Below are 12,226 nucleotides of genomic sequence, written 5' to 3' on the forward strand. Positions count from 1 at the left end.
TGATCCCTAGCCATTGCAGAAAGTTCCTATTGTGGGCGTGTCCGCATCAGGACTGGACCATGAAACAATGGAAGAAGGTGGCATGGTCTTGAAATATGTTTTCTCTGCCCTCCTTATTCCCTCCTTATTCCCCAGATCTCAGTTCAAGGGATATGCTTAGAAAACAAGTGTGTCATCCATGAAGCCTCCGTATCTCTTCTTACAGGGTTTAGGATCTGCTGCTAATGTTTTGTTGCCAGATATTAAAGAACACATTCAGATGTCTCGTGGAGCGTAGCGGGAATTTGGTCGCTGGTAGTGCTTCAGTAAAATGGGTGCTACATACACCGCAATGTTAATTACTGATATAGCGGCACCCAGCTGATAATTTTGTCACTGGCAACACTTGTAAAATATCAGAATTGAGCAGCACAGACAGCGGCAGAGGGTGAGTTTAGCGGCGAAGGTGGTGCAGATATTGCAGGGGTGAACTAGGGTTTGGCATAGGTAGAGGGTGGGTTAGTGTGAGAGTAAGGTTAAGTCAACGATGGTAATGCACCAATATTCTTCTAGGGGCTTTCCTTAGTGCCCAGATTACTGCGGCTTCCTTTTTTAGATGTATGCCTCATGAAGCCAAGCCTCAGCGGGTCACAGTTGTTTTAGTGGCACAAGGGGGAGACCTACAGTACGTAGTATTAGGCAGCTGGTTGTAATGTTTTTTCTGAACGGTGTATATGAAAGCACAGTTGTTTGCACTATAAGACTGGAGATGTTTCGTTTTTTATTTTGCTTTAAAATGATTTTTTACCTAGCAATAAATACTGGTATAGCATTGAATGAGTTTCGGTGTCTTAAATGCAATGTGACCCATTTTTGATGGCGGAGGTCCGTTCCTGCTAGCCAAAGGCTTTAAAAGCCCATGTAAATGTAATGCCCATGTTGAGGGCTTTACTTCAGTTTGTTGCATGAGTTGTGTAAGTTATGACCGTCAACAAGACAGCATGAGACTCCCATGATCACAACCCCTGAATTAAGCGAAAACTGTTTGGTTTGTAAAGCACCACATGCCATGCAGCACTTGAGGTGCCCACTAAAGATCCATTTCTTTTTTTTGTCCAATTTTACCATTTCTATGCAATATAAGGGACTGCCTAAAGTATTCCATTCCACTCAGTTTACCCTTCTATTACATAGATTTGGTAAGATTTGGCAAAAAAAGATTGAATTGTCAGTGGTTACCATAACCGTTCACTGATCATAGTTATTGAATACAATGCTTTGCTTATATTGTGTATGGCTGCCAATTAGCTTATTACAGAGCTTAAAGTGGACCCAAATTAAAAATACAAGATTTCAGAAATAAATCTATTTTCTAAATTATAATAATAAATAGCAGCCTTTTTACAGCTGCATGATGACAGATAGATATAAAATATTTTACATTTATTGGAGGAACCCCTCCCTTCCTTTCAAATTGCCGGGAATTTTCCGGCAAACTGGTGGAGTAGATGGTGTCCGGCAATGGAGGAATTGCTAATGGCTGCCCCCAGTATAATCCTAGCTATGAAAAGAGAAGGGTGAAAAGCATGCACTGAAATGCTCATAGGTTTGAAGGAGTGTTTATTTATCTTTGTATGTGTCAGAGTGGTGCAACTAAATATTTTTAATTTAAAAAAATGTTTGATTTGGGTCCGCTTTAAGTCACTTTATTAAAGGAACTGTGAATGGGTAGAAATGATGAATCCGTTGCCTTTATTTACATTTAAAAATGGTATTTGCTGGGATGTTGTACTGATCCTTTCGCTTGACTAATTTGAACACCATTAAATTCACTTTTCTCTTACGTTTTCTCCTAGGAGATACCGTATATACTCGCATACAAGCCGAATTTTTGACCCCCAAAAAGGGGGCCAAAAGTTGTGGGGTCGGCTTGTATGCGAGTCTTGGTGGGTGGTGGTCCCCTCTCCGCCCTCCACTCCTCCCGTGGCCGCCGCAGCTATTACCTTCTCAGCCAGCTGCCGCTTCCTCTAATCCGGCGGGTTCCCCTCTCCAACTCCATGCGTAAGTGCTTCACAGTAGCGCCTGGCGCTGCTGCTGTGACGAGGCAGGAAAGAGCAGTTCCCCTGGTAACAGCGAAGCCGCGCTCTTTCCTCCCTCGTCACAGCAGCAGCGACGGGCGCGCTGCTGTGAAACACTTACGCATGGAGTTGGAGAGGGGAACCCGCCGGATTAGAGGAAGCGGCCGCTGACTGAGCAGGTAATAGCGGCGGGGGGAGGGGGGGCGCGCTGCGCTATACTGGACACTACTTACCTATACTGGGCACTGTACTAGCTATACTGGACACTATACTGGGGCACTACCTACCCATACTGGGCACTATACTAGCTATACTGGACACTACCTACCTATACTGGGCACTATACTAGCTATACTGGACACTACCTACCTATACAGGGCACTATACTGGGCACTATACTAGCTATACTGCGTACTTTACTAGCTATACTGGGTACTTTACTAGCCATACTGGGTACTTTACTAGCTATACTGGGTACTTTACTAGCTATACTGGGCTGTTTACTAGCTATACTGGGCACTTTACTAGCTATACTGGGCACTTTACTAGCTATACTGAGGCACTACCTACCCATACTGGGCACTATACTAGGACACACTGGGGGGATCATGCGGCCTGCACCAATCCAGCAATTCCTACCCCCGGCTTATATGGGGGTCAGTCATTTTTTCCCTGGTTTTTCGGGTAAAAGTTGGGGGGTCGGCTTATATGCGGGTCGACTTATATGCGAGTATATACAGTAATTATTCATCTACTGTTTATAATAATATTTCTGCACTCTGCATTTGAAAACGTACCAAAATGTAGCTGAAAAAGTGCTGTCAAAATTATTCTGAGTATTTTCTTGCTAGTTGGTGGCTTAAAGGGCATTTTATAGATAAGGTGTGAAAATAAATTAAATTAAACACTTAAGGAACAGGCCATTTTTACCTGTTCTGTGCTGCGTGGGCTCTCCAGCCCACAGCACAGATCAGGATAGAGCCAGGGCGACCAGACTCCCGCCCCCCCCCCCCTTTTTTTCCCCACTAGGGGGATGTCCTGCTGGGGGGGGGTCTGATTGTCGCCTTGCGGGGGGGGTGCCTCAAAGCCCCCTCCGCATCGATTTTCGGCCTCCCTGTCCTTTCCCCCTCCCCTCTATCCCCTGGGCGGTGCAGGATGGAGATCCGTCCTGCATCACCTCTAATAGGCTTCAGCCTATCAGACTGCGGCGATCCCCGGCCAATCAGAGGCCAGGGATCGCCGATCTCCTTTACGGCGCTGCTGCGCAGCAGCGCCGTATGATGTAAACAGCTGGGATTTCTTCCCCGCGTGTTTACATTTCGCCTGCGAGCCGCGATCGGAGGCTCGCGGGCAGTTCACAGAGACACCCTCCGTGAACTGACATGGAAAGGCCGCTCGAACGAGCGTCCGTTTCCATGTAAAGCCACTTAACACCTAGGTCCGCCGATCGGCTGACTGTGGTCGTTAAGTGATTAAGACAGAATCGGTACAACAGTAAACCTGAGTGCAGCTTGTTGGTAAGACTACCTTTCATCTCATAAATCTGTAGCGTGCCTTCCCTGCAGGACAAAGGTGACCTGGAACATAACCATCTTAAATGGGCAGCTAATCATTCTTTTTAACCTGTGGACTAGAATGCATATTTTAATTTGATGGTTTATTTGCATATTCTGGATAATCTTTATTTGAAAGGGCTTTGAAATACAGTTTGATCTAAAGCTGTGACATAAGTCAAACCTGTATAGCCAGTAGTCTTGGTTGATGCTCATGTATATGTGATCTTCAAGGAACAAGAGCTTTGAGTAAATCGACCGTCGGCTGACATGGAGAATGCAATACTTTAGATTAGTCATAGTTTCTGATTCTCCAGCATATACGATTTACATATTCCATTATCTGGCAGTATCAAAATTCATGCCCTGGAAATCATAGTGATACAATAATCCACAAATAGATCTTACCTTAAAATACATGTTCTTCCAGCATCCCATTTTGAAGATCAGGTGACTTATCTTTGTGCATCAGTAATTTGCTGGGTCCGCTGATTCTCACCTCTGGTACAGTAGGCCTTTTTATCTGTCAGTCTGGATTAAAAAAAAATTCCATTATGCAACATTTTTTTTGTACTGTTCATAACACATTGCCCTTGATAAAACGCACATATACTGTATTTAAAGAGACACTGAAGTGAAAAAAAATGATGATATAATCAATTGGTTGTGTAGTACAGCTAAGAAATAAAGCATTAGGAGCAGAGACCTAAGTCTAATATTTGTTTCCAGTACAGGAAGAGTTAAGGTGCATACACACGTCGGATTTGCGCAAACGACCCATCGTTTAGACGTCCAAATGATCGGTCATTTAGACGTCAAATCGGGCATGTGTACAGTCTGTCGTTCAGCTGATAAGACCGGGCTTGAGCAATCAGCCAAGCGGATCACTCAAGTCCGGTCTTATCAGCTGAAAGACTGACTACACACGCCCGATTTGACATCCAAACGACTGGTCGTTTGCGCAAATCCGACGTGTGTATGTACCTTTAAGAAACTCCAGTTATCTATGCAAATAGCCATTGAGCTCTGCTACTTTGAAAGTCCTGGAGAGCTCTGACTTCTGATTAGGTTATCTCAGCTGTATTGTGTATTTCTTTTGCAGAAAACCGTTCAGGACAGGTCAAAAGTTCACTGCCTGTTCTGCGAAAACTTTTAGAATGCTGAATAATGAGTAATAGTGGCAGAGGAGGCAGGATGTGGAGGAAACCGGCACCGCTGAAAGCTGTATTTATTATCCGATAAATAATTGGTACATGCGTATGCAATAAAACAGGCTGTGAGCGCTGTGGTACAAAAAAAGCAAAGTTCAAATAGCTGATGGAATACCTGTTGTGGTGCGCACCACAACAGGTATTCCATCAGCTATTTGAACTTTGCTTTTTTTGTACCACAGCGCTCACAGCCTGTTTTATTGCATACGCATGTACCAATTATTTATCGGATAATAAATACAGCTTTCAGCAGTGCCGGTTTCCTCCACTTCCTGCCTCCTCTGCCACTATGAATATGCCTTATAACCTGAGCACGCTAGGCTGATAGTGGGAATACCGGTATACCACCGCAAGATACCCGCGCTTGCAGTAGTGCCAACCTGCTTCCTCCCTCCCAGACTGCCATTGAATAATGAGTAAACTGCAAGTATTAGAGAATGATGCAATGTTATAAAAAAAAAAAAAAAAAAAAAAAAAGCTGTATAACTGAAAAAAAATATATATATATATTTTTGCTACCAATGTTCTGGTAATTATCCCTACTACACAACCAATTCATGATATTGTTAAAACTATTGTTTTGCGGTTTTCTCTTACAAGTCTGTATTGGTTCTTGTAGACCTTAGATATGGATTTCATTAGAGAAGGGTGACAGAACTGGTCAGTATTGAGTCGTTGCATTCTGTTTGCCAGAACGGATTGCTGCCAAATGTAACAAACAAGTCCGATCTCTGCTGAAAATGTGAATGGTTGGATTTATCATTTCATACATGCATTTGGTTAGTTTTTGCCTATTGAATCACCAGAATTTTGATACTGTTTTGATGCTGTATAATTTTCTGGCATATATCTGCTGAAGCAGGCAGATTAAGTAGAGTGTTTGTGGTTGTTCCTACTCAGTGGCAAGTTCAGTAAAAACGACTACTTATTTGAGGGTGCAAAGCACTGATTGGCGTAAACTCCTTTAATGTTCCAGCCACCTGCAAGTGGCACTTCTATTAAACCACTCTCCATTTTGAATTCCTACTCCACACAGAATAAAGGCTGTGGCTCACTAGAAATCACGAATTGCAGTCACTGGACAATTTTGGTAGCGATTTCTTCAGCGTTTTCCAGGGCTGTGGAGTCGGTACAAAAATAATTTGACGCTTCAGTTTATGAAACCACTGACTCCAGGTACCCAAAATTGTTTAGACTCCTTAGTCTAATACTTACCAGGGCTGTGAAATTTATGCAAAATCACCCGACTCCAACTCCTCAGTTTATGAAACCTCCAACTTCTCAGTTTATGAAACCTCCAACTCCTCAGTTTATGAAACCTCCAACTCCTCAGTTTATGAAACCTCCAACTCCTCAGTTTATGAAACCTCCAACTCCTCAGTTTATGAAACCTCCAACTCCTCAGTTTATGAAACCTCCAACTCCTCAGTTTATGAAACCTCCAACTCCTCAGTTTATGAAACCTCCAACTCCTCAGTTTATGAAACCTCCAACTCCTCAGTTTATGAAACCTCCAACTCCTCAGTTTATGAAACCTCCAACTCCTCAGTTTATGAAACCTCCAACTCCAGGTACCCAAGATGACTTTGACTCCATCTCCACAGCCCTGACGTTTTCCATTTCCGGCACTTTTGAAGCGCTTTCTATTTTAATGCTAGAACCGTGCTCAACAAATGCGATTGCCTTTTGTATTGTTGTTCTGGGCAGCAAAATTACTGCAAAATTGCTTTGTGTGAACAAACTTTGTATTGGAGCACAGTTGCTCCAAAAATGCTACACCGCCATCCCTATTGTGGTATTACCTCCATTGACTTTCTAGCGCCTTTGGACTCTCTGGCCATTCCAAAGCACGAGTGAAACCGCTCCTGTGGGTTTCAGCCCTATAGAGACCATGGATTATTTGCCCCATAACTATGGTCATTTTGACTTGCTGCCACATTCCTGGATTTAGTTTTGGTTCTGCCCCGTAGTTGTAGCTAAGGGCCTGTACACACTGGCTGCTTTGTGCATGTGATTTTTCATTCATAAAGCCTTCATGAAAATAAAGCAAATCGTGAGACACTGTACACAAGGGTGCGATTCGATTTTTAGAAAATCGCTATAGCAGAACTTTTTGAGCGTTTGCATTTGTAAAGCGCAGGAAAAATGAAAGGCATGCAATTTTCATTGTGTTTTTAGGTAAACAATCAGGAGTCCAGGAAAAGGTAGCCTCAGCAAAATGGCAATCGCAAACGCACAAAAATCGCAAGTAGAATTTTGGTTGAATGCAATCGCATCCCACTGCATTTGTGATTGCGCTTGCCAATTTTCAGTGTGTACAGACCCCTTAGGATTTTCATTGTGAACAGGCCCAATCGCCAAGTGCAACCATAAATGCATTGTGAAGTGACTGCGTTTTCTTCATCTACTTGCAATTTGTTTGCGATGCGATTTTGCTTGGGCCATGTTTTCCCGATTGTTTACCTAGAAAACGCAATGAAAATCGCATGCATTGCGTTTTTCCTGCACTTCCCAAACACAAATGCTCAAAAAGCTCTGCAGGTACTGCAATTGCAGTGTTCTAAAATCACATCTAACTACTGTGTACAGTGCCTCACAATTTGCATAATTCTTGTGGAGCCCATGCGATTGCAATATCACAATCCAGCGCATGCGATTCTAAAATTGCAGAGCAGCCAGTGTGTACAGGCCCTAAGACATGAGTTCACCTTTTAAATGACGATGTAATCTGTTCTAAAAACTGCAAATACTACATGATGTTTAATGTTTCATTGGGAACAGAACTGATGATCACCTGTTAGGGCTGGTGCACACCAAAAACCGCAAGCAGATCCGCAAAATGCTAGCAGATTTTTAAACGCTTTTTTTTATTTTTATGAGGCGTTTTGCTAGCGTTTTGCGGATTGCTGCTGCGGTTTTCAGTATAGTAGATTTCATATATTGTTACAGTAAAGCTGTTACTGAACAGCTTCTGTAACAAAAACGCCTGCAAAACCGCTCTGAACAGGCGTTTTTCAGAGCGGTTTGCGTTTTTCCTATACTTAACATTGAGGCAGAAACGCATCCGAAATCCAAAAAATGCCTCACCCAGGCATTTTTCGTTTCTGCAAAACGCCTCCCGCTCTGGTGTGCACCACCCCATTGAGATACATTGACCAAGCAGATCCGCAGCCGCAAGCGGATCTGAAAACGCCCAAAAAGCCGCTCGGTGTGCACCAGCCCTTAATGTGGCCACGGTGCTCGTTCAGTGTGCTTGCCAGTCTGTAGTTGTGCCTGCAGTTGTTACCACTTTACCATATAGAAACACCATATTCTAGCAAAATCTGCTGTCACTTTATTCTGCCACACAAGTGACTTATTCACAAGCATCAGTAAGGAACATGTTCCTACTCGATAAGGTCTATTTCTACGAAGATATTACATTTCTTCATGTTTTTTTCTGAATGCAAATGTTTACGGTTTAAAGCAAATTTTCGTTTGTGTCTAACAATCAATGCAGCATGCTATCGATATCTTTTTCTGCATCGTACCACATGTAAAACATTGCATTCAGTGGATATGACTCAATTGACATACATTGATTACAATTTAAAATTAAATTAAAAACTTTGGTTGCGAATTCACACTTAGTGGTAACGGGCCCTAACGGTAAATCTTAAAGCGGACCCAAACCAAACATTTTTTTTTATTTAAAATATTTAGTTGCACCACTCTGAAACATACACAGATAAATAAACACTCCTTCAAACCTATGAGCATTTCAGTGCATGCTTTTCACCGTTCTCTTTTCATAACTAGGGTTATACAGGTGGCAGCCATTAGCAATTCCTCCATTGCCGGACACCACCTGCTCCACCAGTCTGCCGTATTCGGTCCCGACAATATGAAAGGAAGTGAGGGGTTCCTCCAATAAATGTAAAATATTTTATATTTGTCATCATGCAGCTGAAAAAGATTGCTATTTATCATTATAATTTCGAAAATAGATTTGATTCCTGAAATCTTGTATTTTTAAATTGGGTCCACTTTAAAATAAGAGTTCAGGGATTCCTGATCAGCGAATGCTTTAACATTCTTGCTGCCTGAGCTTGTGAAATAGGAGAAGAAATAGCTCAGTTGTTTTGACTTAGTTCAGCCTTTGTCAAATATGGGTTAATGCAATCTGCTCTTCTATTTCTGTGTGATCAGCAGAATGTCAGCAGCTGTCATGTGTTGACCTTGCCTGAGCATTTTCACCTTGCATGGAGGACTGTTTGTAGACAAATTCTAGTGCACTCTATGGCTTATTTCACCTGCTTTATTTTTCATTAACTATATGAAAAGCATCAGGGTCAGGTCATGTCCAGCTTGTTTCTTTTTAATACTTTATTGCTTGTTGCGTTTTGAATGCTTGTATCTTTTTTTGAATATTTAGAATTTAGATTTTATAGATTGTTATACAGTGGGTAAAATCACCAAGCAATCACAAGGCTGAATTAATCGATTTGGACAGACTGAGTGTCAGCTAAGCACATAGTTCTACTGTGCCGCCAAAAGTGCCACAAACTACGCAGACCTGTCGTATTGGTACATCAGGCGGTGGTTGCATGTATCTGCTGGACCTGGTAAACACTTGATTAAATTATCTCTGGAGAAAAATGATTTGGTCAAGTTGAATTTCCCCATGCAGTTACTATTGCTTGGAGCAAAATTTAAAACGTGATTGTCACCATAAAAATCAAATTTCAGCAGCAACTGGTCTGAGTGTATGTGATAAAGATGCTAATCCTGCATTTAAAACTTTTTCTGCTGTTATGGTTTGGGGTTATCACATACTTTAGGAGCACTGGCCCTTTAATAGTAAGTGCCAAACAGTTGCATGCTGGGGGTTCTTTTTATCTATAATATATTCCTCCTCTACCATTTACTTCCCTGCTTAGCTGCTTATCTGAAACACGATCCTCTGCTCACTTGTGTTTACAAGCAAGGCTGAGGTGACTCAGCGATTGGAAGAGTAAAGAAGAAAAGTTAAGGGCAGAAATTACATCAGGATTTAGCCTCAAACTTTGGGCAAAAGACATGGTTACCGCCAGGAACAGAATTTTCTTCATTTACTACCGTATATAAAATTCACTGAAATCAAAACATGGACAATACAATACATGTGTTATGCAAGTAGATCAAGTATTTATCTACTTATATGTGTGTTTTTGTTCCATGGCATAGTATGGCTAATCCTACTGCTTTAAAGAGACCTTGGCTCAATTTGCAGCAACAAATTAGCACAAAACACCTAAAACAAATGTGATTATTGGTTCGACATATTCCTGCGGCAAGGCCAATCTCTTTGCAGTCACTATTGCTTGCGGAGGTGCATGGCTGGTTGTCTGTAAACTTTCATGAGTGACTGCTGTACAGGATTAGGCCACTTTTTGAATCTTCTAACCACAGTCTTTGAAAAGGGTTCAAATCCCGGCCTGTACGTTAAACAGTAAGGAGTCTTTGGTCAAGGCTCCCTGATGATCCTGGTCGCCCATGAAGCACGCCTTTAGTCGCTGCTTCTCTGGCATTTTGAGTCCGCCAGAAGAAATCATTAGAAATATAAATTGCTGCAAAAAATTTTTTCATAAATTTCCAATGTGAAGACAGATGTAACTGTAACACGTTAACGGGGATTAACTTATTAATAAAGGACCACTCAGGTGAAAATGTAAGCAGTTAAAATCTGACAGAACAATCAGGTTTCAACGACTTACTTTTTTCTCTAGAGTGATCCTTTAAATGTGCTAATTTGGCTGCAGCTGAATTTTGTGGGTACTGTACCAGACCTTTCCAGTCAGGCAACTCTTATTCAGGAAACTGCTCAAAGAGTAACCTCAACTGCTGATTGATTAATCACGAGAGAAGGTCTTCAAACTTTTGTTTATTTGCTCTTCTCCAGCATCTTCAGATCACATGCATAACCTATGCCACTTAAACATAATGGCGTAGGCCTCGTTCACATCTAGGGCGCTTTACCGCCGGAACGGCAGAAGGGTATAGACTGCCCTTCGACCGTTCACATCTACTGCGCTGCGCAGCAGTACGATGCGCTAGGAAGCGCTTGCGTACTGCTGCCTGCTTTTTGCCCGGAAGCGCAGAGCTGATCCCATCACTGTCAATGGATAAGATCAGCAGCGCTGCGGCGCAGATGGCGTGCGATCGGATGCGCTGCGTTCGGATTGAACGGCCATCTGCGTTAGGTAGATGTGAACGAGCCCTAATGTGGCAATGTGACGATTTGCTTATGCTGTTCTACTAGTAAACATGGTTCATGTAGAATGGACTTTTCTGTCTTTGTTTTTTTCAGTTGTTTTTTGGAGGGGTGGGAGGGTTGGGATGCTGGGGGGATAGGGGGTGTGACCGGATCAAGTCTTGTTCTGTGAGGTTATGAGATTCTTAGTTTCTTCAAACATCAACACAAGCAATAAGAAAACTCCAATCACTATGCTTAGGTAGAAACTGTTTGTTGAATGTTCAGTTCATCATGTATAAGTTGCAAAAATGAAAACAAAAATCTCAATTCAACTTAGTGACATGCTTAGCGGTCAAAATTTCTTCTTTTTTTCCTTCTTAAAATCTGACACCACTGATCCTGCACTTAAAAATGGACCCAGTGGTGTGTGAGGCAGTGAGCGACAAGTGATTGGTTTACAGCTTGTAGAAAGGAACACAGCAGGTTTGAGTGTGCCCAGTAAAATGGGCTGCACATATGTCACATAAGGAGACTGAGTGAGTGCCGGGTTCAAATCCACTTTAATACACGATGCGGAGTCATTGCGACAATACAAATATTTATTTCTGATGTATGCTTACTGACTGAATGTCAAATCTAGCTGGACAGCATTTGAAAGTTAAAAGGGGTTGTATTGATTATTGCAATAATGTGGAATGGATGTTAATAGATATGTGCATTTATCACACTATTGTTATTAATTTGCATAAGAGTGCACTGATACTAGGACCGAACATTTTGCACAATGTATGTAACGTCTCTGCTCATGTAGTACAATTTGCTAATTATTGCTTTGTCCTTCTAGGGGACATGTCCAATGGGCAACTTTGCTGCTGCAACTTATGGTTGTCATATTTGTTTACAATTTAGAGAAATACTCTATCCCTGAGGGCCCTTTCACCCTACTTGTGTGTTGTGTTGCACTCCTGGTCCACACTAGGTCCGGAAACGTATCCGTGGCTGCGTTTTTCAAACCTGATGAAAAACGGAGTCCCGAATACTAATGTTCAAAATAGCAGCCAGCCTCACCCAGGTAAAAAACGGATCCGTTTGCGGGGACCCGTTTTCAAAACCTGAACGGAAGGTCCGGATCTGCTGCATTTTCACGCAACAGATCAGGACCACGGATACACGCAGGGGTAGTGAAAAGCA

At 42.3% G+C, this 12,226-nt stretch overlaps 1 protein-coding gene across 1 annotated transcript in view; it reads left to right on the forward strand.

The window, feature by feature from the left end:
* Nucleotides 1-12,226, forward strand: part of THOC2 (THO complex subunit 2) — a 202,565-nt gene that overhangs the window by 144,425 nt on the left and 45,914 nt on the right. The window lies entirely within an intron of this gene.

The sequence above is a fragment of the Hyperolius riggenbachi genome, chromosome 8 (genome assembly GCF_040937935.1).
Source record: "Hyperolius riggenbachi isolate aHypRig1 chromosome 8, aHypRig1.pri, whole genome shotgun sequence".
NCBI classification, from domain to species: domain Eukaryota; kingdom Metazoa; phylum Chordata; class Amphibia; order Anura; family Hyperoliidae; genus Hyperolius; species Hyperolius riggenbachi.